Source organism: Haliotis rubra, unplaced genomic scaffold, assembly GCF_003918875.1.
Source record: "Haliotis rubra isolate DU_JTF1 unplaced genomic scaffold, ASM391887v1 Scf767, whole genome shotgun sequence".
NCBI classification, from domain to species: Eukaryota; Metazoa; Mollusca; class Gastropoda; order Lepetellida; family Haliotidae; genus Haliotis; species Haliotis rubra.
Genome location: NW_025767487.1, coordinates 427489 through 434754, shown reverse-complemented (window position 1 = coordinate 434754; position 7266 = coordinate 427489).

The window sequence follows — 7266 nt, the reverse complement described above, 5'->3', positions numbered from 1 at the left end:
TGAGCGAGCCAATAATAGTCATGAGCGAGCCAGTAATAGTGAAAATTTAGCCAGTAATAATCATGAGCTAGCCAGTAATAGTCAAGAGTTAGCCAGTAATAGTCATGAGCGAGCTAGTCATAGTCATGAGCGAGCCAGTGATAATCATGAGTGAGCCAGTGATAGTGATGAGGGAGCAAGTAATAGTCATGAGCGAGCCAGTGATAGCTATGATTTAGCCAATAATAGTCATGAACGAGCCAGCGATAGTCACGAGTTAGCCAGTAATAGTCATGAGTGAGCATGTAATAGTCATGAGCGAGTCAGTGATAGCCATGAGCGAGCCATTGATAGTTATGATTTAGCGAGTAACAGTCATGAGCGAGCCTGTGATAGTCATGAGTTAGCCATTGGTAGTCATGAGCGACCCAGTGATAGTCATGAGTGAGCCAGTAATGGTCATGAGTGAGCCAGTGATAGCCATGAGTGAGTCACATGTGTCCTAGTGATAGTCATTGTGCCCCCGGCGTTCAGCGTTCGCACTGGAAATTCGACTATAAATGGATGTCCGTAAATCTGTGACGTAGGATATATCTTCAAAGATTTCCGTTGTTTTGATAGAACGAGATCCTTTGAAATCCTTTTCTTATTATAGTAAGTTAACTTGTATTAACTTGTTGTCCCCTTCTTAATACCACCATATCACCAGTGTTTCTTAATTAACTAAAAATACGTTTTACTTTCAGCGCAGAAGGTTTTCAGTTTTAGCTGTGCTGTAGTGCCAAACCAGCTTGGCAGCAGCTGCAGGGGAATGTCGAGTTAGCAGCTCATATTGATCACCGAGACATAATTCAATCAAAGTCACTTAGTCTGGCCACAAACCTCCCTTCGGCTGTATTGTAAAAGTATCTGTATGAAGATTTCAGGGCTACTTGAAAATTCTCTGGTCGGTCGCACAACCAGTGGGAACATTTATGAAAACCATATGCTCGAATAGCATCGCAGTTATTCCAATTTGGACGTTTTGGCGTTTCCTGTAGAATTAGCTCGCATATTTCCGTAGTCTATTTTCTCAAATAAAAGGTACTGTTGTCCGTGAAACAGTATTTAGGTTAATGTAAAATACAGACATTATCGAGTCTCCATCCCGTGTTTATTATTGAACAAATTAACTTGACGAAACTGTAACTCTGCTAAATTCGAGAACATACGAAATAGGGAGTGAAGTCATTCCAGAAGAAAAATCAGAGCAACCCAATTAAAACGTTAAACTAGGAGGAAAGGTAACTGAAATGTTAGGAACTCTGGAGGAAAGACCAGAAACTGTTGGTATGCGGAAGTAGGTCTATATCTAGGATCAGCAAGTTCAAGTGATAGTTTAAACAATAATAGACCCAAGGGAAATAAGTGTTATTTCTAGCTACATTATACACCCAGGTGAACTTTCATGTGGATTATGCCACATCCCTTCACCAGAATAGTTTGTAAGTCCTTAATTTTACTTGTCATTGCTTTTTGAACGATTAGATAGACAACACTGTGTATGTCTATATCTATCAATGTGCGTAGTGAATATTTGAATCGTGCTTGTCGAATCAGATAGCAGAACAAATAAAAGAATATGTCTATCTGAAAACGTTTTCCCCATCCTCGTTAGTAAGAGTTTAACATTCACCATGGCTTATTTTCATATAGTGTCTGTTGTGATTAAAATCGGAAATAGAATTGTCAATAATCACACGATCAAAACTATTGTGGTTACATTATAACACACATCCTGACATATTGTATTTCTATCTGATTGTTGTTCATTAATTATATATCGGTAAGCAATGAACGTGTACTTGTTAATAACGTTTCCAGCGATAGATATTAGATTAGCAAACATTGATAATGTGCAAGGTGTAATGAACATATGACTCCATTAACCTTGTGTTCGACATATCATCCGGCGGTGTCGTTTCCTACCGGTTTGGACTTTGGAATTAATGCTGACAATTTGGACTGAAAAATGGCATTTCCACCATATGTCAGGCAGCAACCACAATATCTGTTGAATACATGAAACCATATGGCTTAATATTGCTTTGATGAAAATATCCAGTCTGAGTGACAATCAGGTGTCTAGTGTCTGGAAGCCAGTTGTACTCTTCCAATCCACCGAAAAGCCAAGCTGACTTGCTGTTCTACAAATCTTTCTGAGATGTTTCAAGTGTATTATTTGACGACAGAACCCTTTTTGAAACGCACTCCTGTCTATCCACTGTACCAAAACTCAATACAGACATCACATAATTGTCTTCAGGAAAACTATATGGCACTGCATGTGAACAAGTAGTTTTGTACAGTCCATCTGTTCTTCTATGTGTCACATCTTGTCTGTGCTCAATTCGAAGATAAAGTTCCACTGAATATTGTATACATCATGCAACTTGATACCCCTGATATAACCATTACAAACAGTCAGTATCAGTTCCTGTGAGAAAGTGACATCTAACCAATTAGCGTTTGAAATGTTTGCACATTTGTATGCCCAAAAGAACTCTCTCTCCCACACACACACACCTTATTATTTTACCTTTTTCTTCAAACTGATAAGATTGGGGTTTCAGTTTGTTACAGTTCTATTACTCTTCACCCCTTAAAGGTTTCTCTCCTTGTTAGAAAGTGTGTATAAGTCCCACAATGAGAGCGAAATCTCACAAATCTACGAGATTAAGAGCCCGTGCCCATATTTGATGTGGCGCACCAATTTCGAACGGTTTTACAGGATCCGTTGAAACATGTCCAAATGTTTCACTCTTTCAAAGGCCTGGCACGATTGTGTTTAAGCTTCAACTCATTTCCGAGTTGAATAACTACATTGCAGTCGTTCTCAAGATCATTACTACAATTTCTGCAATGAACAATTGATCAACATAGATAAATCATGTGTCTCGAATGCAACCAGCGGGATCATTAGTGACCCCGTAAATGGTAAATGGTAAATGGTAAATGGTGTAGAAAGTACAACTGTTTTTATTTTCAGATCGATTTTCAATTTGCTGATAGCCAGGAGGCTGCAGAAAAGGCTCGATCCTGACAGACTATCCAATGTATCATCAACACGACGAATGGGAATGCTGTCTTTTCTCTGGAGATTATGCAAACAGCACCCTTGTTTACACACAAAAGCAGGGATGATCAAAGTTTAGTAGATTGTTCAACAACACCTCAATATGTGGAGACTGTTTGATAGGTTTGAACTGATTTCAAATTTCGCCAAGTTAGTACATCATGGGTCTTAGTCAACCTCACAGAAAACATCAGAAGATTTCAACAACATACTCCTTGTTTCTACTCAGGTATCCATGTTGAATATGTGAAATGTATGCTCTATTCCCATATGCAATTTGTCTATGCGCCTGCTTATTTGACAAATATGTGTCAGCTGTAGATAAAAGACATAGTATTGGATGAACCTTGTCGGTGTGTGTATTGCCGTACAAAGTTATGTATTTTTTTCAGTTTTATTTACCCTTTTACTTGGAATATATATCCTTTTTTCTGAATCAGCTAACAGTGCACATTGATGTCGAAGCATGTCTTCTGGGTCCAGATACCTAGTTAAATTAGTCTTTCAGTAATTCTCTTTTAGAATGTATCTATCGTAGCTTATATGTTTCTCAAAATGCTTGAACAAAGAATCAGAACAAAACACTATCAGGATACACACATGTCTTTAACCTCCTATGCTTGGATACACGTCGGATATTTATGCAAGCGTTTATCCTAATGAATGAAGTCCCCTCTTTATTGCCCGTAGCTTAAATCCCCAAATGTATCTGTTGAACAACAGGCAGATGTAACATTGTAACTTTGAGCAAAGAACTTGAGACACCTGCATTTTCCACCACATCTATTTGAACTTCCTTCTCATAAGCAGATGCATATAAAACACCTTCTTCCTCAAATTCTAAATATGGCTGCGCCCCACTATCTTTATCAATTAGAGACAATGAACGTCGCCTCCCATGTACCCTATCCATTTAATGTCCCTGCCCACAGTGATTCTACGATACATTTCAATATGCCCCAAATGTCCACAGTTGTTGAACATTTCCCATGACCCAAGGTTAATGAATAAATAGTACCAGTCATTACTGAAAGGACATCTTGTTGTGCAATGAAGCTTGTTAGCATTTCGTGTTATACTACGATTTCATCATCCTTCACGATTGGTTTTGGTGTCCCCACACTATCTGTCACTATCTGATACAAAGTTCAAGTTGTCTTGAAGCTCTACTTCGTAATTTTGCCTACGTTTTTCTAAAAAATGCGATTGCAAGGCATCAGATAAGAGGGCAAAGCCTTTCATTTAGCGTTTTTAAAACTTGCCGTAGACCTATATTTGATTCACACTACATACACAAGCCTATGAATATGGATTTTATGTCACAGACCAAGTGATCCCAGGCTTTCCCATCTAAAAAAGCATCTGCCATTGCCACTGGCTGCTTTTAATTCTGACCTGCTCTCATTATTCCAACACTGCCACCAATGTTACACTGGACTAATGAAGTGATGACACAACCATGGCTTGGGTCGATGGCGTGTATTCGATAAACAATTCACCATGGCAATATCGAGCGCAATCACTTAATGGGAGCTGCCTTCTTAAATAAAATTACTCCTTTGTGAAATCTCGCAATATAATTATAAACGAACTTTAGAATCTCACAGCTGTCTGCATGGGCGCCCACTTATTGAATTATCCTCCTGATATTCTCTCGATGACAAACTTCGAAGCAACTTTATCCTTTGTTTACTTGTGAGACCGTCTTCAACACCCCTTCCTTATCCTACTTTTTGTTTTCAGTGGATATAGAGGTTATGGACCCACTTCATTGTCATTAGCATAAATCCTCAAACGTATCTTTTGAACGGGCAGTTGTAACAGTATAATCTTGGTTATAAGCAAAACATGTAGAATCGTGTGAATCCTACAGTGGGATATTCTGACTCTTGGGCGACGCCGATCAGAGTGTTAAGCCTGGAGGAATGGCTTGGAGATTCGTACCAATTATTATGTCAGGACACCTATTTTTGGCATATTGTTTTATGGGTTTATACAATGTTGTATACTTTATATTTTGTAGATGGAATGAACACTAACACTCAGAAAGTAATTTCAATAATGTGTCACACTCAAGTACTTGAGAGTGCATCCATGTTTTACATTCAATTTCAAATGCACCAAGTTCATCAGCCATGACTAAAGGTGCGTGAAAGAAGAACTGGCGTCGGATACCACCCTCTACACAGTATTCAGCCGAGTGTTAAAATCGAATTCAGAGCACTTTGGCTTTCGAAGCCTTCTAAAACGATCCGGTTCAGCACTTGTAAAAAGAGTAATTGCTTTTTAGACAAAGGAAAGTGGGTTCGATTGAAAAGTTGATTTTAGACGGAGTAATGTCTGAAAAAAGCACAGTTTCTGAGATCTTATGTGCATTACCCTTTCGAACGTAGACCACTGCTACATCGATCTGTTAGTCAGGTGTTAAGAACCTTGTAAAAGCGCCCAACCCCCAAAGAAGACACAAAAAAACAGGCAAAACAGAAACTAACAGTTACATAGTGTGGTTATCTGACTGACACACGCACTGTGGACTTACTGTATATACCTGTCAAAACTAAGGTATATATGTGATGTGGAGATAACATGTATATTTGGCACAAGGATAACGTACATATGTGAGTCTCGGTTACTCTGTATATCTGATTTGGAACTCCTCTGTATATCTGACATAAATGCATTCTTTATAATCTGGTATAGAACTATGTATAACATAGGGGTACTGTGGGTTATATACTCTGCAGAAAAAAAATGCCAAATTTTGTTGACATTCATACAAAGTGAATACCAAACATGATTTTCTCATGTCTGTATGCCTCCGCTGTGGGGTAGAATAAAGTACAACCGAGTACAACGTATCATCTTCTCCGTACAGACGGAAGACGTAATGTTTTGAGGCGTCGTTGGGAACGTTATGCTCGAGAGTGTATACCGGAAGTCGACTGATTTTTTTGCAAGAGTGTAATGATGTGGGTCGCCATTCACAATATCGGTAGAACAGGATTGGTACACGTCCAGGGTAATTTAACGGAATACCGTTATGCAGATGAAATTCCTTCCCATTTTGCAACAAGCACACGTGATATGTCAACACGACAACGCCCGGTCTCATACGACAAGACTAACAGCGGCTATTTGGGAACCACAACATGCAAGTACTGTCGTGACCCTCAAATTCCATCGAGCATTTATGAGATACATTTGATCAACGTCTGCGATCACGTCATCTACAGCAACAAAACCTCTGATACAGGCACTGCAGGAAGAGTGGATGAACAATTCCCAGGCCACAATTAGTAATCTCATTGGTCTCCATGGGGCGACGATGCCAGGCAGTGCCGGACACTCATGGAGGCCATGCAAGATATTGACAACAGATGTTCTTCATCTTGACGTTTCTTGTGTGCCACGACTAACCTCGTGCCAAATGTGAGACATTTGAACACTTTGTTGTAATCTGTTGATTAGTCATATAATACATAAAGTATACATCTGAAAACCTGTTTGCGTTTCTTCTTTCGCAGAGTATATGACACAGGTTTCTGTGTTTATATATCTTAGAGTTAAACTATAAATTGACACAGAAATATAGAAATGCTGTGCAGGTGTGCTTTATTCATGTAAAGCTTTGATAATGGTGATTATTATTAAAACCTACAATTGGTTTTGGTATGGGATTTTTTTACTGGTGGTGTTTGTCATCCCGGGTTCCAGAATAGTCTGTGTTGCTCCGATCTGGGACTAGTAGTGAGTGCAGTTGCGTCAGTACTGGGGAAATGTCCTTTTTATGATTCCCGCCACTCTGTTTTGAACTCTCGGAAGATGTTGATTGAAGAGGATCCGTTTTATCATGAATTACATGGAAGTCCAATCTGGATCACAGATAAGAAGGGACTAAGTGTTTTGTGATGTCTGTGTCAACATATTTTCTGTTTTTTGCATTAATCCTTTTGGGCTTGTTTGTAATAGTTATGTACTCTGTTTAATAACCATTCGCGATTTAAACGATGTTACATCTTCCATTTTCGAATGCCGGGAATACATCTTTTCATTGGAAGTTGTATATTTCAGATCAGATTATATGTATATGACACAACAGAGCTGTTTGACGTCGGCGTAACCGCAGAGGAACAATGCTATGCAGTGATAAAATCACTATGACCAATACTGAA